The sequence below is a fragment of the Balaenoptera borealis genome, assembly GCF_965194805.1.
Source record: "Balaenoptera borealis genome assembly, chromosome: 3".
Lineage (NCBI taxonomy): Eukaryota > Metazoa > Chordata > Mammalia > Artiodactyla > Balaenopteridae > Balaenoptera > Balaenoptera borealis.
Window position 1 is genome coordinate 144594426 of NC_138866.1, and position 26328 is coordinate 144620753.

At 34.2% G+C, this 26328-nt stretch overlaps 1 long non-coding RNA gene across 4 annotated transcripts in view; it reads right to left on the bottom strand.

The window, feature by feature from the left end:
* The window catches only part of LOC309627202, a 532216-nt gene extending 508402 nt beyond the window's left edge, over positions 1–23814 (bottom strand). The window contains exons 1-3 of one of the 4 annotated variants that reach the window (XR_014243585.1): positions 20335–23814; positions 13986–15629; positions 8726–12736 (exon numbers count right to left, since the gene is read on the bottom strand). This is a non-coding gene — a long non-coding RNA (uncharacterized lncRNA). Of the gene's footprint in view, positions 1–8725; positions 12737–13985 lie in introns of those variants that run through there. The other 3 variants (XR_014243586.1, XR_014243584.1, XR_014243587.1) reach the window with 3 other exon arrangements.
* Positions 23815–26328: the final 2514 nt, after the last annotated feature.

A 26328-nucleotide genomic window follows, 5' to 3' on the forward strand; every position in this document is an offset into this window, starting at 1 on the left:
TCAGTTCCAAGTAAACTGTAGATCTAAATTTGAAAGGCAAAACAATAAAGCTTTTAAAAGGAAACAGAATGAATTAGTGACCTTGCAGTAGGACAGAAAAGCAGTAACCAAGAAGGAAAACATATTAATAAATTAATCTCAATTAAAATTAAGAAACTATATTTATTAGAAGAAACTATTTAAGAGTAAAAACAAAAGTCAGAGTAAGAGAAGATATTTGCAATAGAAAAACAAAAAACAAAAAACAAAAGATCCAGGCAGAATATATAAAAATAGCTTCAAATAATTAATAACAGGAGACATAGCTAATTCAGTTAAAATTGGATAAAAGACTTGAACAGACAGTTCATACAAGAGTGTACCTCAAAATTGTCTATAAACATATGAAAATGTACTCAACATCAGTAATCATCAAGGAAATGTAAATAAAACCACAATGAAATAACACTACACATCTACTAAACAAATGAAAAAGAATGACTGTATCAAGCAGGGTTGAGAGCAGAGTGAGGTAAGTGAGGCATCTAAGGTACAAATTTTAAGTAAGCACTTACTCTTAAATTTGATCAATGCACAGTTCTGCACAAATCTGGAAGTGAGTGCCTCCTTACATTTTGTGCTTTAGGCATCTAAATCTTAAGGAGAAACCCTCTCAGGTTCATGCAAGACACCAGAGTATAGAACTCAATGAGAGTTCTTAAGTTTTCATCCCTAGTTGCCTCCACCCACTTGTGACCCTGATGCTGAGTATTGGTGAGGATAAGAGCTAGTGGCAGTATTAATTTGCACAACCACCTTGATAGACTTTTTGTCATATTTACTAAAGAAGTATATCCACATACCCTATGACACAGCTATTCTACTCTTTGTTATTATACCCAAGACAATTTAATACATGTGTTTCTCAAATGTCAAGTATGAGAATGCTCATGACAGCACAATTCCTAATTGCCCCACAAAGAAAACAATTCTAATGTCCATCAAAAGAAGAATATGTAAATACACAGTCGTGTGATAGTTCAATGGAATAGTATATAGTAACGAAAGTGAACAAAGTGCAACTGTACACGACATTGTATGTAGAGTTAATCTCACAAATATAATGTTGAGTGAAAGCAGACCAACACAATGGATTATACTTATTGATTTAGAATAATTTTAAAAGAAGGTGCAATGTTATCTATGGGATTAGAATTCAGAAAAGTGATTACTTTGGGAAAAGAATTTACTGAGAAGGGGCACAAAGGGAACTTCTGGAATGACAGTGATATCATTCTCCTTGACCTGAAGATTCTGAAAATTGTAAACATTTACTCAGCTGTGCACTTATTATTGGGGCAATTTTTGTTTATTGTTCCTTGAAGGTCTATTGATTCTGGCTTCTTATACTTGAAACTCTGTTATTAGGTGTGTAAGAGTTTAGGATTGGTATGTCCTCCTTATGGCCTGTAATCATTATGAAATGATGCTCTTTATCCATGGTAACTTTCTTTGCTTTGAAATTTACTTTGATATTAAAAATAGACAGTCTTGATTTCTTTTGGTTGTTATTGGCATGGTCTTTTTCCATCATTTTACATATAACCTATTTGCTTCTTTATATTTAAAGTGTGTTTCTTGCAAGCAGTACATAGTAAGGTCTTGATATATTGTTATTCAATCTAACAATTTCTGCTTTTTAATTGAATTTTTAGATGATTTACACTTAATGTGATCATTGATACAGTTGTGTTTACCATCTTGTTATTTTTTTTCTATTTATCTCTTTTATTCTTTACTCTACTTTCCCTGTTTTTCTCACTTTTTTAGATTAATTGAATATTATTTTATGTTTTATTATATCTCTTTTTTTACTCATTAGTTAACTAATATCCACATATTACTTATTGTTGTTAGCATTTTAGTGGCTTTTTAGGGTTTATACATCTTTATTTATATATCTCTAACTTATCAGAGTCTAAACCCTACTAATATAACTTCTCATATAATGTAAGAATCTTACAAAAATATACTATAAATTTTCCTCTCCTGGTCTTTATGCTACTGCTGTCATACATTTTACTGCTACATATTTTATAAACCCCACAATCCTGTTACTATTTTTGCCTTAAGATTCATGCAAATTTTAGAATATATTTATTCTAGTAAAAAGTTTACTGAAAATGAGAGAAAGTTTTAATATTACATATTTCTGAAGTTAAGATCAAGTTTATTAAATATTCATTGTGATTAAAATATTTTAAAATTCTAAGAAAAATTAGCAAATCCTTATAATTGAGTCACAGAATCAAATGAAAACCCTACAGGTTAAAACAAATGGGTTGCTAACAAAACAGCATTTAAAGTGAAATCTACAACTCTAACTACACTTCCAGAAGACAAATTACTAGTCAGAAACAAAGGAACTAAGAATTCAATTCAAGGAGTGAGAAATAGAAATGAGTAAACCCAAATAAAGAAGCAGAAATTAGTGCTAAAAATAATGAGAAAAAAATGAAAACTTATTGAAAAAAAGATTTAAACACAAAACTAAAGGCTAGTTTCTAAAAGGACGCTATAGACAAAACTCTAAGAAGTATGATTAAGAAAAACAAAGATGAAAATAAATACTGAATGTAAAGTAGATTTAATGACAAAATTAACAGAGGCTTTAAAAGTGTTGAAAGGGTACAATGAAATATACATGATTAAATGCATCAGATTATATCAAATGAATTAATTTCTCAAAATATATTAACCACTAGATTTTGAAGAGGAAAATATAAAAATCTATTAGATTATATTTTTAATATATTGAAATGGAATTCCAAGCCTTCCCCCCATCACCCTAACAAATAAAATTAACTTCAATAATATAGATGTTATTGTGGCTGTGGAGAAACAGGTACCTTCATGTTGGAAATGAGACCTGGAAATGAGACCTGGAAGCCATGGTTTTAGAAAACAATCTATTATTATGGAATAAAATCAAGTACATATGTATCTAAATGGCATTATATACATATAAATATGGAGGGGAGTGGGATTTTAAGGAATTGGCTAAAGGGGATTGCACAGGTGGCAAGTCCAAAATCCATACAGCTAGCCAGCAGGCTGGAGATTCAGGTAAGGGTTGATGTTGATGACTTGAGTTTAAAGACTGAGAACCCAGGCAGATTTTCTATGTTGCTATCTGGAGGCAGAATTCTTTCTTCTTCAGGAAACCTCAGTCTTTGCTCTTCAACTGATTGCATGAGACCATCCATACCCACATTTTGGAGTGTAATCTACTTTACTTAAAGCCAACTGATTTTCAATGTTAATCACATCTAATACCTTACAGCAACATCTGGACTGGTGCCTGATCAAACAGGTGATCGTCATTGTTTAGCCAAGTTGACACATAAAATTAACCATTGCATATTCAAAGATGATTTACTATTTAGAAATCTGAAGTAATGACCTGCATTTTCAAAGAGCAATGTAATGCTATCTCAAAAATATCATTAGTGAAATAAATAAGAAACTGAATGGAATAGCTATTTATGTAAGTTAAGCATATGCAACATATGACCACAAGGACCCATATATATGTATCCACAAATGGATTGGAGTGGCATAGACTGTTCAAAATAAAGTGGGTGTCTAGGAGAGCGGGTGCAAAGGTGATGGAGCATAAAAAGAAAGAACAATGACATGAGATATTAGGGGTGCCTTGCATAGTCAGATGATAAGGGAACCCGTTAATTAGGAAATGAGGAGTATGATTAGTTCGATTCTGTCCATGTGAGACCTGAAAACAAGTGTAATATCTTAATTCTACACAGTAACAGGTTAAACTAGTTTTAAAGTTCATGTTAAATATTCTATGACACCTTGAAATTAAAGGGCATGTACTGAACCTGGTAAATATATCTACTAAAATCCTACTCTTTAGGTTTGAGATCAGCCATCACCTATGGCTTCATATGGTAGCAAGGGGCATAGCACTACCATAGAACAAGAAAATTAAGCACAATATGTAATGATTGAAAGAAAGTTTAAAACTCCTTGTTATTCCCAGATGGTAGTTGAATATCTGCAAATAAAACTCTCAGAGAATCTATAGAGAATTATTTAGAGGTATGAAAGAGCTCAGCAAGGATAGTGGGTTAATATATAATATAACATAAAATATCAATATATAAAAATTAATCAGAGTTCTATATAGCAGCAACAAACAATGATATATGCAATTAGAGAGATTACCTATGACACAGCAAAGAGAAATCAGGTAATGATCTTGTAATATATCTAACAAAAAAATGAATGATCTTTCAGAGTAAAAATATAAAATTTAACTAAAGGTCTAAAAACAAAAACACCTAAATAAGCATAGATCTATACCATAGCAAATTGGAAGAATCAGTGTAATAAAACTGTCAATTCTTGCCATATTATTGCCGAAGCTAAATGCAAATTTAATTAATGTTAAATGTCAAAAGGTTTTTCTTAGAATTTAAGAATCTAATCTTAAAATTCATACAAAGGAATAAAAGAATAAGCACATCCAATATACTTCTGGAGCAACAAAACAGTTAAAAGGCAGTGGAGTGAGGGATACTTAAGATTTCAAATATGTGTGAGGCTCAGTCTCTCAACTTATCAGGTTACATCAGGGTTTTTCAGTATTGGTACTTCTGACATTTTTGGACCAGATAATTCTTTGTCATGGGCAACTGTCCTATGCACTATAGGATGTTTAGAAGGATCCTTGGCTTCTACTTCTGCAGTTATGACAACCAAAAATGTCTCCAGACATTGCCAAATGTCCCCTGTGGGAAAAATCACCCTTGGTTGAGGACCACTGAGTTAGAATAATTAAAACCATTTTTGATACTAGCATAGGTGTGGACAAGTAGACTAATTACAAAGAGGAAAGAAATAAGAATCAGACCAACATGCATGGGAATTTGGCATATATAAAAGTTCTATTACAAGTTAATGGGGAAAATTTAGTAGAGAATCCTGCAACAATTAGCTGTTTATAGAAAATGATAAATCCCATAGATTTCTACCTTATACACAAAATAAATCCCCAATTGATTAAAAAACTAAATGCAAAGATCTGAATGCAAAATTAAAGCAGTGCACAAATTTAACGAGCATTTTCATTTCTATAAAGCGATCTTAGAAAAACTTCAGACATATATTCAAGAAGATATTTTAAAAGATAGTTATTTTGGCACAGTCTGTAATTGCAAAATTATGCAAACAATTTTACTCTGCATCATTAAGATAAATAAACTTTATGTTTAATTCAATACCATGTATCTGTTAAAATGAGCTAACTGGATCTAAAATTATCACCATGAATAAACCTCAAAAATATATAATACCAAGAACAGAAAGCAAGTTGCAAAGTGATACTTACAGTAAGACATTATATATTTTAAATGTTAAAATACTCAAAACAATAATATATATTGTTTATCATTGCCGACAAATGTATTAAATATATAGAACCTCTTAAGGGAAATTTCTTACCTTTCTAAAAAGGGAGGGAGGGCAATGAGATGATATGGGATTTTAATTACAGGTTTATGTAAATTTGTAATTTAAAAAAAAAGAGTTCTGAGGAAAATGTGGCAACATTTTAATATTTGTTAGTACTTGAGATCAAACATAAAAATATATTTATGTGTTTCTATATATGAAAATGTGCTATTAATAAAAATAAAAGTCATTCTTGGTTATGTCTGTCCCATTTATTAAAGATACTTTTAATGTGTAGGGATAAAATTAAACCTACCTATAAATACAAAAATTTCATTAAAATGAGTGGTTCAAAGGCCATTTGTGACCTCCAATGCAGGCTTTCCATCTGCATTCTTCCCCTATAAAAATGTCCTTGCACGGAGGAAGGATGTTCTCTGGTTTTACCTGTAAACTTTCCACGTTCCTCAGTGTGGACTGACTTGACATATGGATTTTCTCCTTCTTGTTTTGAAGACATTTGCTTATGAGATCATTATTACGACATCTGCACTCGAAGCCTTTTTCTGTTTTGCTTTGTGACTCTTCAGCAGGGATGAATTAAAATTCAAGTTCTACATTACAGAAAACTGATAAGTCAATGCTATTTCTCTTCCTTGTTTATTAATGAGCTTTCCCTCTTTTCTCTTTCTCCTCACTCTTTCCTTCTTTTTCTCACCTCAGTACATTCATCTCTGTTCTCATGTGCTTTAATGTCCTTTCACCAGCCTTATCTTTTTTTCCAAAGCCAAAATAAGGATGCACATTATTCTTATATGGGTCTCTCCCCACTTCTCTATTTCCAGAACAGATTTAGCTTAACCAGTGGATCATTGATTAGATGTTTACACAGCCACACTGGATCTTTATTGCTCTGTTCATTTGTCTTATTCAGGGGAAATGGGATTAGTTCTACTGTAATTGTGTCATCTGTAAAGATACACAAGAACTCTTTTAAAGTTTTGGGGAAATACATAGTGGATAATATTTCAAAATATTTTTTTTAAATATTTCAGCAGGAGACTTCCTATTTCTTTAACTTTTCTATGTTGAACTGAAAACAAAATAAAACAAAATAAGAAAATACAGAGTACTATTTATCTTGCTTTCCACAGAGTCTGAGTCAACACCTCCTTATTCATTAAGTAGATGCAGACACAGGACTCTAGTTGATGTCTCCTGTTTGTGTTGGTTTTTTTTTTTTCCTATTCAGGCACCTCTTCTAAATCTCATATCTACTCAAATTGTTGTCACTCTGTTTCTGAGTTTCTCTTTCCTTATATTATTTACCCACTCAGATCTATAAACAATAGGCAATGCCATATCACTTACAAGTATGAATGATCTGATTAAAATGAAACAAATTCACCACTCTCTTAGGAAATGATAGGTGCTTTGTTTCCATACAGTACAGATCAGGTTCTAGCTGGGTTTGACAATGAGAGAGTCATTGCTATGGCCTCTGTGAGAGTACTTGTAAAACCACCCAGAGTTTGAATTGCCTTTTTCTCTCTCAGAAGCAAAAAGGAGCCAATGAGTGTCCGCACTGCAGCTCTACTGTACGATTCCTGACAAATAGAGCTCTATCATTATGGAGACCAAGGTCTCAACTCAGTGTTCCTAAAGACAGCAGCAGAGACAGTAGAAGAGCCATGGCCATTGAGAAGGATCTGATGCCAGCCTTACACTGGAATGTCCAGAAAGCCTGGATGTGAGGATAAATCAATTGTGTGCTTCATTTCTCCCCATAAAACACTCAACAAACTTCTTGTGATGTGTTGTTGAGTCCTTATTTGCAGTCAGAGGATGTTACCATTTCCTATCACAAATTGCAAATTCAATTTTTAAATTCAATTATCCCAGAGACAGCCAACCAATAAGCTTAGCAGTGTTTGAAAAGAAAGACAAGTAGCACCCAGGTTTATAAACACATATATAGATACAAAACCTTTTAACATAGCCTTGGCAAAATTGACAATTACCAGCTCTGGGCTGGGGTAGGAGTTGGGGGAGAGGATTTTGGGTGATCAGACATATGACAGACTCCTAGATTTGTGTGATCTCTGGAACAGTATCCAAAATGATCGTCCATGGCAGACACTTTTTAAAAATGGCCAGTTAGGCTTGGGAAACACTGCATAATGCATCTCATTCCTACTGATTCATCAGGCATATTGACAGGTCCAAGATTCCTAAAATAATTAAATCTTTTACTTTGTTTACTTAGCACTCCCCATATTTGACCACAAAACACTTTTCTTGAGAATCCTTATTAGCAGTTCTCGAAACTTTTGTTTCATGCAGCTCACTTTGGGAAACAAAGATGCAGAATAAACATACTTCAAATTGTGGAGAACATACCATTGGAGATAAGACTCATCTCAAGATAAGCTCTTCCCGTGAAAATCTACAGACATTTACAAAACATATTTTGAGACAGGCCTATTTAGGACCTTGCTATTCCAAGTATGTTTCTTAGAACAGTAACATGGACCCACCATTAAGCTTGTTAGAAATGCAGAGCTCTGGCTGTACCCCAGAGCTATTGAATCAGAATCTCACGTCATCTGCAGGAGCCCCAGGTGATTCCTGTTCACAAAATAAGTTTGAGGAAGACTATTTTAGGAGATATTCTTTCTAAAATACATGGATTTTATGCCTTTCTGCATAAAGATTGGAAAACACAAGCTAGAATTTTGTAATTAAGGTTCATGACGCTTATATTTTAAAAGTTGAGCATTGAACAATATTAGAGAAAAAAACATGTTAAAATATTATGTCAAATTTAAATAGGGGACCAATTCGAATGAACACATATCAGCTTTGGATCCGGATCAAAATAACTGGGTCAGTATGTATTATGAAATCAGGAGGTTGGCAGAAGACATGGCAAAAGCAGAGCAAAGCCTCAACTCTCACCTGTTTAGGACTTAAAACAATTTACTTGTCAGAAAGGAAAAGTATTTAACAGCATACATACACTATGGTCATATTGACATATTATTTGCAGAATCCACATTTCTTTTTTTTAATTTTTATTGAAATATAGTTGATTTACAATGTTGTATTAGTTTCAGGTGTACAGAAAAGTGATTCATATATATATCTTCATATATATATTCATATATATACATATATTCTTTTTTAGATTCTTTTCCATTATAGGTTATTACAAGATATTGAGTAGAGTTCCCTGTGCTACACAGTCAGTCTTGGTTATCTATTTTATACATAATAGTGTGTATATTTTAATCCCAAACTCCTAATTTATCCTTCCCCCCTTTTTCCTTTGGAAACCAAAAGCTTGCTTTCTATTTCTGTGAGGCTATTTCTGTTTTGTAATTAAGTTCATTTGTATGATTTTTTTAGATTCACATATAAGTGATATCATATGATATTTGTCTTTCTCTATCTGACTTACTTCACTTAGTATGATAATCTCCAGGTTGCAGAATCCTCATTTCATTCACATATTTGTAAGAGGAAAAGAATTCCTGGTTTAGAAACATTTTAATTATTTGAAAATAACTGTCTTAACATTTATTCAGTTACTTATTCACTGGTTCATTAATTCATTTTACAAGTGCATTCTTTGGATCTATCACTATCCTCAGACCAAGAAGACATTAACTTTCCTTAAAAACAAAAATGAACAAATGGGACCTAATGAAAATTAAAAGCTTTTGCACAGCAAAGGAAACCATAAACAAGACAAAAAGACAGCCCTCAGAATGGGAGAAACTATTTGCAAATGAAGCAACTGACAAAGGATTAATCTCCAAAATTTACAAGCAGCTCATGCAGCTCAATATCAAAAAAACAAACAATGCAATCCAAAAATGGGCAGAAGACCTAAATAGACATTTCTCCAAAGAAGATATACAGATTGCCAACAGACACATGAAAGAATGCTCAGCATCATTAATCATTAGAGAAATGCAAATCAAAACTACAATGAGATATCATCTCACACCAGTCAGAATGGCCATCATCAAAAAATCTACAAACAATAAATGCTGGAGAGGGTGTGGAGAAAAGGGAACCCTCTTGCACTGTTGGTGGGAATGTAAATTGATACAGCCACTATGGAGAACAGTATGGAGGTTCCTTAAAAAACTAAAAATAGAACTACCATATGACCCAGCAATCCCACTACTGGGCATACACCCTGAGAAAACCATACTTCAAAAAGAGTCATGTACCACAATGTTCATTGCAGCTCTATTTACAATAGCCAGGACATGGAAGCAACCTAAGTGTCCATCATCAGATGAATGGATAAAGAAGATGTGGCACATATATACAATGGAATATTACTCAGCCATAAAAAGAAATGAAATTGAGTTATTTGTAGTGAGGTGGATGGACCTAGAGTCTGTCACACAGAGTGAAGTAAGTCAGAAAGAGAAAAACAAATACCGCATGCTAACACATATATATGGAATCTAAAAAAAAAAAAAAAAAAAAAGTCATGAAGAACCTAGGGGCAAGACGGGAATAAAGAAGAAGACCTACTAGAGAATGGACTTGAGGACATGGGGAGGGGGAAGGGTAAGCTGGGACAAAGTGAGAGAGTGGTATGGACATATATACACTACCAAATGTAAAATAGATAGCTAGTGGGAAGCAGCCGCATAGCACAGGGAGATCAGCTCGGTGCTTTGTGACCACCTAGAGGGGTGGGATAGGGAGGGTGGGAGGGAGGGAGATCCAAGAGGGAAGAGATATGGGGACATATGTATATGTATAACTGATTTCACTTTGTTATAAAGCAGAAACTAACACACCGTTGTAAAGCAATTATACTCCAATAAAGATGTTAAAAAAAAAAAAAAGAAGAAGACATTAACTTTCCTGTAGCAGGACACACAATCCAGCATATTAGTTGGATTATAAACAACCTACCATTTTGAAAACACTATACTGCAAGGTTATAGCAACAAGTTCCATAAATCAGAAATATGCATGATAAATGTTAGGTACCAGAGTAGGATTAAGGATCTGAAAAAATCCACATGTCGTTTTTTGTCTGTGCATCTTCATATCACTGGGAATTAGTAGAGAATTCGTGTAGTATGTAGGTTACAGGGCAAGTAAGATTCTCTTTCCCCCAAGTATCTGTTACTGGTCCTTTTTGACTTACTCTTTTCTTTGTTAAACTACTGTTCAATGATTTTCTGAACAATGGTTCTCTGAAGATGGTAGCTTCCCAGTGGAAGCTGGGAAGCACAACCTAGTACAGGGCTGGACTCAGAGTTCTTACCTGTAAAGTCAGGGATAAGAGATCTTGGAGAAATAGTTATGAGTGATTCAAGGGTAAAGCATTGTCATAATTTAAGAAAAGAAAGTCATTTTTGCAAGCAATCACGTTAATGCAATGTCTGAGCCAGGAAACTTACTGCGTGTGCATGCATGTGTGTGTATGTGTTACTTCGAACAATTTAGAAGGCTCCATGTTATTATGCTAATTTTACAGTTGAGGGAAGATATACCCAGAGAGGTTAAGTTCGAAGCTAGTCAGCAGCAGAATAAGGAATCAAACATGTAAAACTAGACTCTTAATCTTCACTCTATTCCAGGGTTTCTTAACCTCAGCACTTCTGACATTTGGGGCAGGCTAATTCCTCACTGTGGGAGATTATTCTATGCACTGTAAGATGTTTAGAAACATTTTTGACCTCTACCCACTGAATACCAGTACGTATCTGCCCCCTCCCATCTATCTCCAGATAACCAAAAATATCTCCAGACATTGCCAAATGCCCTCTGGGGGAAAATCATCCCTGGTTGAAAACTACTGTTCTAGTCATGGTAGGTCCCTAGGATCCTGAATGTGAGCATTTTATAGTAAATCATCTGTGGAACATGGACCACTGATACAACTTCACTAATGTAGATGGCTTAGCAGGTTTGCCTATGGTTGCTTCCATTTTTTTTTTTTTTAGGAAACTGGTTTGCCCTCATTTTTAGCCATGTAATTCTGGTGAAGATAAATAAATATATTTTTTTGTCCCCTGACATCTCCAAGTCTGAGGACAGAAATATGACCGAAGACAGGAGAATCAGGGTCTTTTCTGATTCCTTTCCCTCTCAGGTGAAGACGGTTGGGGTGTGAGCTAAGGATCAACCTGGGAAATAGTTGACTAAAGAATGATGTCAATGGGCAGAAACAAGAGCTTATGGCTTCCATATCTCAGGTCTCCAGAACCATCCCTCTTCCTAACACCCTGAAGCTTTGTGGTTTATCTCCACCTTGACTCTGTAGGTTACTCAGATGTTTTTCCAATAAAACTTAATTTATACTTAAAGTAGTTCCAGTTTGCTTTCTGTCACATATAACCAAAGAATCCTAGCAAACAGAATTTGAGACAAGGAATCTAAAAGGTTAAGGAAGAAATACTTTCCCTTTCTCAAATTCCACCCCAACCCCTCCCCCACCCAATATAAACACTTAGACCTGAGAATCAACTAAGAGTCAGATGTTTCCTGCTTTAAAAATAATCCCATGTCACCTAAGGAAGTCTTATAAAAATCCCTCAGTTTTGGTTTAAGAGCTGCTCCCTAGATTGGAGATAAGCCAAATATAAGGAAAGGGTCATTTAAAATAAATTTGACCGATGATATCTGTGTTAATTAAAGAAGACATCTTTTTATTTTTAAAAAGAAGGCTAGTATAATCATATTTGTTAGGATTTAGGAAAAGATAACAGGTAATTCTATCAAGAATGACCCAAAATATACAGAATACGGTGTCTTACACATAGAGAATAGACAGTGTCAATAACCCAGTGGGAGATGATTAGGGTATAAATCAAGGCACTTTGCATGGAGATAAAGTAACAGGGTGATGGGAAGGACAATATTTAAGTACACGGGGAATAAATGGCATCATGGGATGGAGTGAATAACCCCTGCTGGAACAGAAGTGCAGGGAAGTGGTTATATATACAAGGTGGCAATAATGGTGCATAGGAGAAGTTTCTTAAGCTTTGGGGGGATAGAAAAACTATTTTGTCACATTCATTTCAAGGGCTTGACATGACTTCTGTGTTGGAAAAACCCTTAATTCTGGAAAATCAAGAGAGTACTCCAACATAACCTCCCCAAAAAAGGAGCCAGGAGACCAATTGTTTTGTCTTCTTGAACTAGGCTGGAGTTCATGATACGGAAGTGCAAGGGTTCTCGATTTTCCTTTCACATGTTGCAGCTTTGTTTTCAGGAACAGGCAGGAAATCAAGTCAGGCTGGGCAAGAATAAAGATTAAACATTTAGTATGAGAAATGTTATCTATATATCCCTTTAGAACCAACACATGATTGGTAGGGTAAACAAGTAGAAAGGAGGGGGGAAAAGAAGGAAGATAAAGAGGAATAGGAAGAATAAGGAGAAAGACAAAGAAGAGGAAAAGGAGGAGACAGAAGAATAAGAAATGGGAAGCTCCCATCATTTGTGAAGCCAGCCCAAGGAACCATAATGGAGCTTTTTGTTCTTGAAACGTGAACATACTTTTCCTTACCTCTCAGCTCCATCTTTTTGTTGTCTATGCTCTAGTACACCCTCCCATTCTTCATCTCTTTGCATAATAACCCTTCCCCTCTTCCTGCTCCCTTCCTAAAAGACACCAAAGATCAAATTAAAATTGCCATTTCCTTGGAGCCCAGCAACTGAGCCCTAAGTTGGAAATGTAGGGCCTTCTGAGTTTGGCTGGAGATGTTTTGAAAGAAAAGAGGATATGCTCTTCATCTAAGCAAACCCATCCTGATTGCCTTGCAATTTTGGACCTCATCTGGTATGGATCTGATCCTTCTAATGAGAGCCACCATTGGGATCCTATGAATACCAACATGAGAACTGCTTTTCCATACAAGGTGGTGACAATAACAATGAAAAGATTTTCTTAGGCAAATTGTTTCCAAGGTCACCTGCAATCAAGTGAAAGCCTTGTAATAGGAGAAAGCATGTTCAAAAAGTTACCAGTTGACATAACTGCTGAATCCTGCCTCACTTAATGCTATTCCTACTAACCCAGGTGTGTGGAAGTGGGGGAGAGGGCTGTGCTTTTTAACTGAATAGGTTCAAGCCAAAAAAACCTGACTAACTCCTGGGTTAGGGAAAAAAAAAAAAAAAAGGAGAGAAATACTGGCTTCCCAGCATTTAGTGTTACTGAGAAAGTAAAATATATGGCCTAACTTAAATTACTTAGGTTATTAAACTTCCATCTTAATTCAGAGATAACAAATATCTAGACACTTGCCAGCCCCCTCCCTTTGCACTCTTTGGCCAATGGCACTAACTGATCATAATAGTTTTCTCTTCACCTTGGATAAGACCTCAGAATCCTTCTTAACACAGTATGTCATAAAGCTGCTATTGATAGATGATTATCACTGTATGAACCCTACTTGTCAACTCTGTCATGCTGAGGAGAGAAGAAGAAAGTAGTTTCACAGGTACAATAGTTGGCATCCTTGAAATTGGCTGACTTGGCTTACCATATGGTGAAGAGGTGAAATTCTGGCAGCTCCCACAAAGTAGTGACATCTTTTGGTGTAGTCCTAGAATAAGACTTAGCTTGTTCCACCAGACTTAGCTGATTAATGGTCTATCAGAAATAATGATACTTATTTCAATTAAAGCATTTTACTTACATTATTAAATGCATAATCTCTGATTTGAAATAAGGAGTTTTGTCCACTGTACTTTTACCATATTATGTTATTGTCCAGGCTATCCTCATTTTATACATGGATACCCAGAGCTTTTGGCCACATGCCATTAAATATTTGAATTATGACTCATTTGCATTTCTCTGATTCCATGATCGCCAAACATTTGCGTATTTCTTTGCTTCCCCTTTTCCTATTGGGAAAAAAAATGCCCTGATCTTGCTAATGTAAGTATTCTGATTTACAAAAGCTAGGCTTCTCACTTGTATTCTACACTGACATATTGAAATTCTAATTCTTTTCATTCCGTTAAAACTGAATTTTGCACAGCCTTATAAGTAATTTCCCTGATGCCCTTTCATTTTCCTGATAATCGTACATCCAGTGTCTCAATAACCAGAATCAGCTTTCCAGAGTAGTCATCTGTTCCTTTCACTATAATAGGCATAAACAGAATAGCCGAGTGATTAAGCGAAGAATTTGGATCAAATTAGAATTTGCAACTTCTTTTTTTTAACATTTTTATTGGAGTATAATTGCTTTACAATGGTGTGTAAGTTTCTGATTGTGTGACCTTTGGTGAACTTCAAAACCTTTCTAAGACAGTTCATGCTTGTGAAATAGTAATAATAGTGTTTATTAGTGCTGTAAGCTTCTTGTAAAGATTAACTAAAATGATGAAGAGATGTACTTAGGAGTCTCATTAGTTAGTACTCAATGTATAATAGCTATTGTCATAATTCCTTCTTTCTAACTCCAATGGCATTAAATTACCACATGGAGAATATGGTGATGTGTGCATAGCATCAGGGTCCCTAATAATGTTGTACCCATGAGACCTAAACTTACTTTTTTGACTTAATCAACTACTGTTCGTTGCTATCCCATCAACAGTTGAAGCTTCTTGATGGTGAGAAATCTATTTTCCATATAATTACTTAAAAGGACATTTTAACTATGGTAGCAATTTCAACTGACTTCATGTCATTTCTTAGTCACTCAGTGTCAGAAAGCCTAGCTGATCTTCAGGGAACTAGTGCCTCCCAAGCTTTCTCATGTCAGGTTGGCTTACCACAATCACAGGAAAAAAAAATCACAGGTTGGCTATCAATCATACAAAGACCTTTCTTAGGCACCTAAAAGAGCATAATTCTCTGCTAACTATTGTGCAAAGTGAATTACACAGACATAGCCCCAGCAATCTAGGACCTCATATTGAACAAACACATATCCAAAGAGAATGAGAAAGGGTCTTGGCACAGTATGAGAAGGGGTGTGTTGTACTGGAAGGGGTGTTCACTCAAGTGTCAAGAGACCTACCTTTCCCAGGTTTGTCCTTCAGCAATTCACTTTACATCTCTGAATCTGCTTCCTCATTGAAAGATGGAATTATAAAATCCGCCTACCTCCCAGGGTTCTTAATACTTTGAAAACATCTGCAATGTGCCATGAATTTTTATATAACACTTTCTGCAAAAATAAAATAATAATAACAAACTGATCAGAGCAGAGAGGAGATGAGCATAGTAGATAATTATAGGTATCATTTTTTGAATTTCCACTCTGGGCCAGATCGAAAACAGAATCTCAGGCAAGTTAGTTGGGGATTGGGGTGGAAATTACTCCACGTTGGTTAGCAGTAACAATCTAATGAGTTGAAAACTCGGAAATCATACTTCTAGATAGTTGTTTTGTATTAACTGAGCAGGGATCTGAAATAAAAGAATTTTTATGGGAAAATGGGCCTTTTCAAGGTGTTAGGGAGATTTGGCAAGGGAATAAGAGGTCTCTAGAAGAAGTGATTCTTGGAAGACTCCAGATATTCATTTGTCATCCGCTCTGAGGCTCTAGAGGCAGGACCAAGAATATGCTGCCCTCCCCTCCCAAGGAGCCTTTGACAGGGGTATTAAGATAAAAATCCCCAATGGCTTCTGACTGCTCTTAAGGTACAGCCGCAGGCTATCTTGTTTTATAACTTGAGACTATCTACAAATATCCCCGTTGCTCTCCTCGCTCCAGCTTCAACAGCAACATTTTTGTAATTTTTCTAAGGGATGAGGCTCCCTCCTGCCATGAGGCTGTTGCAAATGATGGCCCCTCTGTCTAAGACCCTCTTTCTCTACCTCTTTGCTTAATTAACCCGCTCTCACTCAGCCTTTACCCTTCAGCCTCAGGAAGACGTCCTCTGAGTCTCTAGACTAACTCAGATCCCTGTTACAAGTTCTCAAGGGCACCCAGTCGGTTCTTTCCCTGTATAGTCAAAGTGTTTGAAGTCTTGGAAATTTCTGTATGGTTATTTGGCTTGGCTCCCCTTTACTTGCATTACTTTCATTACTGTGCAAGCCCCACAGAAGAGGGAATTTTACTCGATGCCTTTGGTACCTAATAAAAGGCATGCAGCTGTTCAATAATAATTGCTAAATGTGTTCATGAGTAAATGAAACTGCATACTTTAAAATTATAAAATATATTTTATTATTATATTGTTTACACATATTTGATATAGAAAATTTCAAAAATACAAAATTATAAATGGGACAACATATTTTATTTCTATTACATAGGACTGACAATTTATTAAAATTTTATTCATTTATTATTTTACCTATCTTTTATTAATGTATCAATAAATTATGTTATTTAAGTTATTATAATTCCTTCCAGTTAAATATGAATGCATACATATAATATATATGTGTGGATAGAGATATAATTTTGGATTATTGGGCATACATTGTTTATAATTTAGCAATACTATGAACATTTTTCAAAATCATTAAACATTCTCCATCAAAATCATTCTTAATAGCTACGTAGCACCGCGGCTTTTTGTCAAGTAATTTATTTAACTAATAGCTTATTATTGGTATTTAGAATATTTTAAATATTTTATTATAAACAGTGGTGGAATAAACAGTTGTTTTGCTAATTTTCTCATGCCTTTTTCTAGGATAATTTTCTAAATATGGAATTATTCAGCCTAATATTTTGATGCATACTGCCAAGTTGTTTTAAAAGGAAAATGATTACAAAGCTCTCTCACACCAGTGGGATGTAAGAATATCTAGTCATACTCATCTCAACAATATTATTTCTATTCTTTTAAACTCTTCCAAGTTGATAGACAACATTTGTATTTTATTTTAATTTGTATCTCTTTGGTTACAGATAGGATTGAATTTATTCATAAACACATGCATACATATATACATATATATGCATATTTACCATTTATAAACCTCATATTTTATTCATTTTATAAGCATCTGTTGAGTTTATACATATACATTTATACATATATTTGCTATTTTCTAAATATTTTATTTTGTTCCTATTTTGTACATATCTGTTGATTTTTCACACTCAAGATGTTTATCATTTTTCTCAGAGTGTATAAATATATAATTTTTCAAGATCCTTATACTACATTTGCAGCATATTATATTTTCTCAATTGGTTGATTCTTTTTAATTTTGCATTATGGGTTTGCTATCATGTGACACATTTTGATATATTGAAAGTTACATCTTCCTTTATTGTTTTCTTCAGATATGTATTCTGTGCATGTGTATGCACATGTGTATATTTTGCATCTTAAAATAGATTTCATATTTCTGTTTCTCTAAGTTATAAGGTAAGTTTTTTCCATATTTTTTCCAAATAAATTTCCAGTTGTTCCATCTAATATCACTTACACAAAAATTCATTCCTTTCTTGATAGGCCACTCTTAACACATAACAATTTCAATATGTATTTGATTTTGGCACTGGATTTTCTATGCAGTTTCAGTGATCTGTTATTCTAATGCCAGAAAACTACTTTTATCCATGTAATTGTATGATGTATTGTAATATGTGGTAAGTCCTCTTTATTTTTCTTCATTAAAGCTTTCAAAAATTTGTTATTGTGATGCATTTCTTTTTATAGATAAAAAGGAGAATTTGTCTCCTTTTCGTTGGGATTATCATTGCATGTTAAAATTAGAGTTGATTATTGTTCCTTTATTCATACTTATTTTTTATCTTTCAAAAAACTTTTCATTTTCCTTCTTAGTCCCTACACATTGTTTGTCAGTTTTATTCCTAAGCATTAATCTTTGTTTTGCAATTAAGAATAAGATTTTTTGGTGTCATTACATTTCTCTAACTGCTTATACAAAGGTAGGACAATTATTGGCTTTTATGAATTTAGTGTGTAATCAATTAATTAATTCTACTAAATTTTATTTTATTGCAAATAGATTATGAATTTCTATCCTATTTTTCTATGATTATTTATTATGTTATTTTCTGTTTAAGAGCTCTCAGATCAATATTGATTAATAAGTGAGCATATATATCTTAATCTTCAAATTTAAAGGTAATGCCTCTTATGCTTCTCTATTAAGTTTTGCTTGGACCCCCAGATATATACTTTTTGTCATGATTTAGAAGCACCATTGTATTTCTGATTTACTAAAAAAATTCATATTAGAAATAGATGTTAAATCTTATCAAAATTATTTTCTATGTTTCTAAGACTATCATGTAGTCACCTTTTCTAAAATTCTTTTTCTAAAAAAAGTTGTATTTAAAAAAATGTTAACTTTTCTGATTTAGTGACGTATATCTATGAGTCATTCCGTTAACCAAATTCATAGGCTATTACCAAACCACTTTTGTCTATTTGCCTTACATGCTAGGCTAACACTTAGAAGGAAATATTCATATTGGAAATGTCATAGGCTAGTAAAACAGGCTAAAGTTCTAAGAATAGATCCTCTCCTCTACCTCTATTCTCAGGTGGGACGGGTAGTGTTAAAAGAATTGACCAGACAGGGAGAACAAAGGGATGGTAAATTTCATTTGTGGCACACATGTCAATGGTGGTTATAAATATCAGCAAGTGCTAAAATTAGGAAAAAGGCCAAATTTAGTGATAAGGAATTCAGACAAACAACTTCTGGGAGGTGGCTCTGAGCTGCAGAGCCTGATTTCTAGTTTGAGGGTTTAAGGACTAGGTCCAGTCCTAAAGCAAAGTAATACAAGAAGAAATAATCCTTAAAGGAATAGGGATAACCCAGAAGTGACTGATCTAGAACCAAAATATGGACAGAGCAGAAAACAAGCACCAAGAATGGATCCCAGGTGTGGGAGTAGACAATAGCAACTTTAGGGTCAGACTGTCACTCAGGCATCAGGGAAGGACTCAGTAATTAGCTCTGGGTCACTGCTGGTCACCTAAGGTAATAAATACTAAGGCCTCTCAGGCTAGCAGGAATATCATGCCTCTTAACATTTCCAGTCTTCAATCTGTTTTCTCCTTGCAAACAAATCTGAACTTGCATAGACCAAAAGGCTCAGTGAGGGGGACCCCACGAGAGGTGAAATATTGAGGCAGAAGAATGAGAGAAATAATCTAATGAGTTCTTGCTTTCAAATTCACACTCAGACTGAGGGAAAGTATTGCTGCCTCTGTGTTGAGCATTCTGGAATCAGTGCAGGCATTACTGATTGCAGAACACCTTTATACTATTCATTGGCAAGAAACACTGTGAGTAGAAAAATCCTACATGTAATGGTTGGTGTTATTTTCATCTAACCTGTCATTAAAACCAGACAATTTCTATCAATTTTGGCCACTTGCCCTTGAACTATTAAAATACTAAGATATATCTACCCGAAAAATTAAAACATAAACCATGAAGAATGAACCTCTCTTTAAGAAAAATCCATTTTGGTAATATGCAAAATGCTGGAAGGTATTCAAAATGCAAACATAGATACAGATGTACCTTATTTCAAATATAATATGAGTATCCACAATCATAAAGCACGTGCATTTCCCCCAAATATCTTCAAATTACAAAATCACCTTACTATATTTAATATATGAGGCAATATTAGAGTGATTGTATACACATGGTTATTTGCAAACACACAGGTAAGTGAGCCAATAATTAAAAAGAACATAATACAGTAAGTCCCCTACATATGAACAAGTTCCGTTCTGAGAGCATGTTCTTAAGTCCAATTTGTTCATAAGTCCAACAAAGTTAGCCTAGGTACCCAACTAACACAATCGGCTATAAAGTACTGTACTGTAATAGGTTTATAGTAATATTTTTCACACAAATAATACATAAAAACAAACACAAAAAATAAAGAAAACATTTTTAATCTTACAGTACAGTACCTTGAGAAGTACAGCAGTACAGTACAACAGCTGGCATCCAGGGGCTGGCATCGAGTGAACAGGCAAGAAGAGTTACTGACTGGAGGAGGGAGAGGAGGTGGGAGATGGTAGAGCTGAAGGACCGTCAGCAATAGGAGATGGAGGGCAAGCTACAATGTCACTCATGCCTGACGTCGATGGCACAGGTTCTGGTTCCTTGCTGGAGCCAGATACATGCTCTTATCTTTTAAAGTTTGCAACCTGAAGGTTCATATGTAGGGGACTTACTGTAGTATTTCGCTGAGGAACTTGAATCTTAGAGAGAAGGACCCCCCCACTCCCACTGCCTCCATCCAACGTACGCCCTTCTTTTCCCCTCTCCCATCCCATGCAACAGAGATCACCGCTAAGGGATTTTTGCTGGGATCCACTTGTTGGGATTGAAGTCCAAGAAGAGGTTTCTTAAAAGAAAGAAACCTTTAATATGTTAACTGTATTTACCCTACGTCTTGAATTTCTTACCCTCTTAGAACAGCTCAACTCAATAATAAGATCCTAGTCTTAAACCACAAGTGGGATTTTAGCCAATATCCTTTGATAAACTGGTTTGTACAAGAATTTAACCACCTGTTTATAGGGGGTGGCCAGGAGTTAGAGCTGCATGCCAACTGCTTTTTTTGTGTTATTGTGATTTTAAACTATATTTAATGGGCTATTTGAACGGGAGATTTTGCCACCCAGGAGAACATTCCAGAAAACTGCATAGGTCACTCGGTATATGAAGTCAAAGTCAGTTTCACACTGCCATGGAGCTGCAAAAATTGTGAAGGGGAAATGACCCAGAAAATCCAGCTAAGGCAGCTTCCCCTGAAGTCTAATCCTCTGACACTGATATTTAGAAAACAACTTCCATGTCTTCTCTGAGGTCACAAACTTCTCTCCTACATTAGATATGAAATAGCTGTTAGATTGACTTGTTGAGAAGACATGCCTCCTGTATTTGTTTCATATATGGACAGATGTGCATATTCTGCCACTCACATAATATTGATAGAATACTAGTGCATAATACTAGCGTATTATGATTTTTTTCATTAAATATTTTGTATCCTTACTTATTCCCCTTGTCATTAATATTATTTTAAAAACGCAAAATTATGTAATATACTATTTAAAAAACACGACTGTGTAAACATAATTTATTTTTCTTATGAACATTTAAGCTTTCTCTAATGATTAAATATAAATCATGCTTCAAAAATGTCTATGTAAATATTGTTCTCCATTTCTTTTTGAATATTTACCTGCAAAGTGGGAGCCCTTTTTGAATATCTTTATCCCCAACTAGCCCTCTTCTGTATTTTCCTAAACATTTCCTTCAAATATATCCATGATTTTTTAAAGCATAGAACACGTAAGTTAGGCTCAAAAGCAAATAAACCTTTATTCACACCTCTTACTATCTCCTTAGGAAATATTCCACAAAATTAATGGCTTGACCAGAACACATGAAAAATTTTAAATGATTAATATATTTTAACAAAGTGCTTTCCAGAAAAATTTTATAATTTTTATTCTCCTTAGCTGCATCGGAGAGTGTCGTTCTAACTGCACTCTGTTTGCCTTTTTGATTGGACAGAAAAGCTGCCTTTTTGTTTAATTTGCAATGCATTAACTACTTATAATAAATGATTTAAATGTTTCTCAGCTTTTTGAGTCTATTTTATGAGTATTTTGTTCATGATTTTTTTGTCTATGTATCTTCTTGGCACTAGTTTTGTCTCTATGACTTGTAAGGTTCTTTACATAATTATAGTATAAACCTTTGTGATGGTTTATACATTGAAATTCTGTGTTATTAGGCACATAAATGTAGGATACTTTCAAAAGTACAGTAGAGCTGTACTTTTGTGAATTTGATATGATTGTCCTTACGTGATTTAACAGCTTTTAGTTTGAATCCCCATATAATACACCTGCTTCCTATGAAGACCAGCTTCGGTGCCCAGGAGAACTGAAGTTGTCTTGGGACAAAACAGGATCCATCACCATTCCAAACCACTTGTCCGGTACAGCTAGCTGAGCTGAGTTATGTTAAGGGGAGGCAGAGTTTAAGCATCTTGTCCATGAGAATTCTGCTTTCTGGGACCAGACAATTCCCCACATCTTCCATTTCCTTCATAATAAACACTCATATAATGAATACGTATAGAAGGCTTAAAATATAATAAAACAAAAACCCTTGTATTGAACACACATCCCATCATCTGGTAATAAAAATATTACCAGTGCCTTTGAAGTCCCCTGGATGCCCTATGTTAACCCCACTTTTGAATTTTTTAAACTCACCTTTATTGAGATATATTTACATACAATAAAATGTACACATTTTAAGTGTACAGTTTGATATCCTTCAAGAATATATGTCTATAATCCAGATATATATCATGTTCATTACCTCCAAGGTTCCCCTTTGCTCTTTTGCTATCATTAGCCATTCTCCTAACCCCATGCCCCAAATATAACCAATTTAAGCTGTCACTAAAGATTAGTTTTGAATGTTCTAGAATTTTATATAATGTACATTATATACGTTCTTGATGTTTCTGGCTTTTTTTGCATGGCGATATTTTTGAGATTTATCTATGTTGTGGCATGTGTGGATGTAGGAAGTTACTTTTTAGTTCTGGGTAGTATCCCATTGTATACCACAATTTGCATACCCACTCTCCTGTTGAGGGAGAGTTGAGTTGCTTCTGTTATATTTAGTTATTAATGTAGCTACTATAATATTTACGTACAAGTATGGGCATATACTTTGAGTGGACATATGCTGCTATTTGTCTTGGATATATGTGTAGACAAGAAATTGTTGGGTTGTATGTGAAAATTGTATGTAAGTCTGAGTTTTTCTTAACATTTCCAAAGTGTTTGCACTATGTTACATTCATATCAGAAATGCGTGAATGTTTCAGTTAATCCATAACCACTAGGTAAGTTTAGTTTAGTTTAGTGGTTTTGTTTTTGTTTGTTTGTTTAGTTTTAATTTTAGCTACTGTGAGTTTAATACGTATTCCTTGAGGACTAATGCTGTTGAGCATCTTCTCTTCTGCTTATTGGTCATCCCTCTATCTTCCTTGTAATGTGTCTTTTGACATTTTTTGTCATTTTCATTTTCAAATTAGGTTGTCTTTTAATTGTTGAGTTAAAAGTGTCCATATATTTTGGATACAAGAATTTTGTGTATATATGTGATATGTCATTACTATAATATATATATATTTCTAATATATATGTATACATTAAATATTTATATTAAAATATATCTATCAATATATTATATTATAATTATATTTATATATTAGAAATATATTTTACCAGTCAAGTGTCATGCCTTCACATTTTCTTAATGATGTCATTTTTGTCAAATTTATTACAGTATAATTTGTATACAATAAACAGCATCCATTTAAAGTGCACATGTGATGAGTTTTAAAGATGCATACAATAAATATACAGAAAAAACACTTTCATCACGCCAAAATGTTTTCTCTTCCCCTTTGCAGTCCATCCCTACGTCCACCCCTGGCTGATCACGGACAACTGCTGATCTGCCTTCTGCCAAAACAGGTTAGTTTACATTTTCTAGATTTTATATAAATGGAAACATACAGCATTTATATCCGACTGCTTTCACTCAGCGTCATGATTCATCCATGACATGTTTTAGTAGCTTATTACTTTTTATTGTGAAATAGTACTCCATTGCGTAGATATGCTGCATTGCATTTATCCATCCTCTTGTTGATGGGCATGTGGATTGCACCTGGTTTTGTTTATCGTGAATAAAGCTGTTATGAATGTATGTGTATGAGTTTTTGTGTGGGCATCTATTTTCATTTTATTTAGGTAAATATCTAGGAATGGAATGGCTGGTCCATACGGTTGTTTATGTTTAACTCAGAAACCGCCTAATGATTTCCTAACAGCTGTGTCATTTTACACTCCTTCCAGCAATAAATGTGAGAATTTAAGTTGTCCCTTATCTCACCAGCATTTGGCATTATCAGCCCTTTTAATTCTAGCATGCTAATGTGTATTCTGTGACATCTTATTATGGTTTTAATTTGCTTTTCCCCAATGACTGAAGCTGCTAAACATCTTTCCATATGCTTATATGACATCTCTAAAACTTTTTGGTGATGTGTCTTTTCAAGAGTTTGCCCAATTTATAGAGTCAGTTGTGTTCTCATTTTGGGTTTGTAAGCTTTTTCTCTTTATTTTGGATACAATTCTTTATCAGATATATCTTTTTTTCCGTGCACACTGGTATCCCTTTGTGGCTTTATTTGTTGGTAAACAAACACTAACATTTCCTGGGTACATTTTTTGCTTGCTCTTGATTCTTGTTTCTCTTTGAAATACTTGCTCATGTTTGTTTAATGTAGACTCCAGTGGCATTAAGTTTTAAGGATTAATTCGGAGAAAATTATATTTTTAAAATATTGAGTATACCTATTAAAAATCCTTTACTTTTGCCTTCCTTAATGCCATGAAATAAAGATTTATCCATATATCTTTGTTGTTAGATTTATCCCAAGGTGGTTAAGTTTTTAATATTTTGGCAATGCAGCTAGTATGTTAAAATTATACTTTATAACTCTGTATTGCTTGTGTATAAGAATTCACTTTATTTTTTATTTTGGTCTTATATCCAGAAGCCTAGCTATACTTTTAAAATTATTAATTTTAATAAATTGACTGTGGATCCCCATGCTTCTTTTATGTAGATATTAATATTCTCCTTTATGACCAGTATTTAGTTGTTTGTTTTTTCTTACTTTATGGGTTAAGACTTCCAATTAAATTTTGAATGGACATGGTGATTGTCAAAATCATTTTTGTTTGTTTCTGATTTTTTAAAAAGTGCTTCTAAGCATTTACTGTAGAGTCTGATGGGCTTTTGGTAGATACTTTCGTTAGTATAAGAGAGTTTCCTTCTACTGTAAGTCTGAAGAGAGTTTTACTATTATTGTTTTAAATAGAAGCTAAATTTTATCAATTTTTCCCCTTCTATTGAAGAGATTGTAAAGATTTTCCCCTTTAATCTGAACATATGGGAAACCATTAAAATATTTTCTAAAATTAACCAATGTTAAATTTGCTTCTCTGCTCAACAAATATTCATTAAATCCTACTTTGTGCCAGGTATTTTGTTTGGATTTGGAGATAAGTATATAACAATGAAGAACCAAAGAATAATAATTAAAGCCTTTGTTATATTTTTAAAAAGCAAATAAATATATAATATGGCATGTGGCAATAAGTGCTTTGAATACAAATAAAACAAGATAGAGATTGGTGGGTGCTTATCTTAGTTTGTTCAGGCTGGTATAACAAAATACCAGCCTGGTAGCTTATAAACAACGGAATTTTATTTCTCATAGTTCTGGAGGCTGAGAAGTTCAAGCTCACAGTGCCAGCATGGTGAGAGCCTTCTTCCTGGTTCGTAGCTGGGGCCTTCTTGCTATGTCCTCAAAGGGTAGAAGGGGCTAACGAGCGCTATCTCTTTTCTAAGGCACTAATCCATTCATGAGGGCTCCACCCTCATAACTTAAGCACCTCCCAAAGGTCCCACCTCCTAATATCATCATCTTTGCAAGTTGGGATTTCAACATATGAGTTTTGAGGGGACAAAAGTATTCAGACCGTAGCATTTCACCCTAATTCCCCATCTTAAAGAAGATGTTTAAGAATGTCCTATCTGATTTAAAAAAAAAATGGCATTTAAGCAGAGACTAGAAGGGAGTAAGAAAAGGAACTATGTGGATACATGCCGGAAGAGCTTTCCTGGAAAAGGAAATGGCAAGTGCAAAGGCCCTGCAGCACAACCACGGAGAACTAATTGGTTGGTATGACTGGGAAGCAGCAAGCAGCAGTGTGAGAGGTAGTAAATAGCCAAGGAGGCAGAAGCATGTCAGATTATGTGGGTTCCAAATAATCAGATGCTTCATT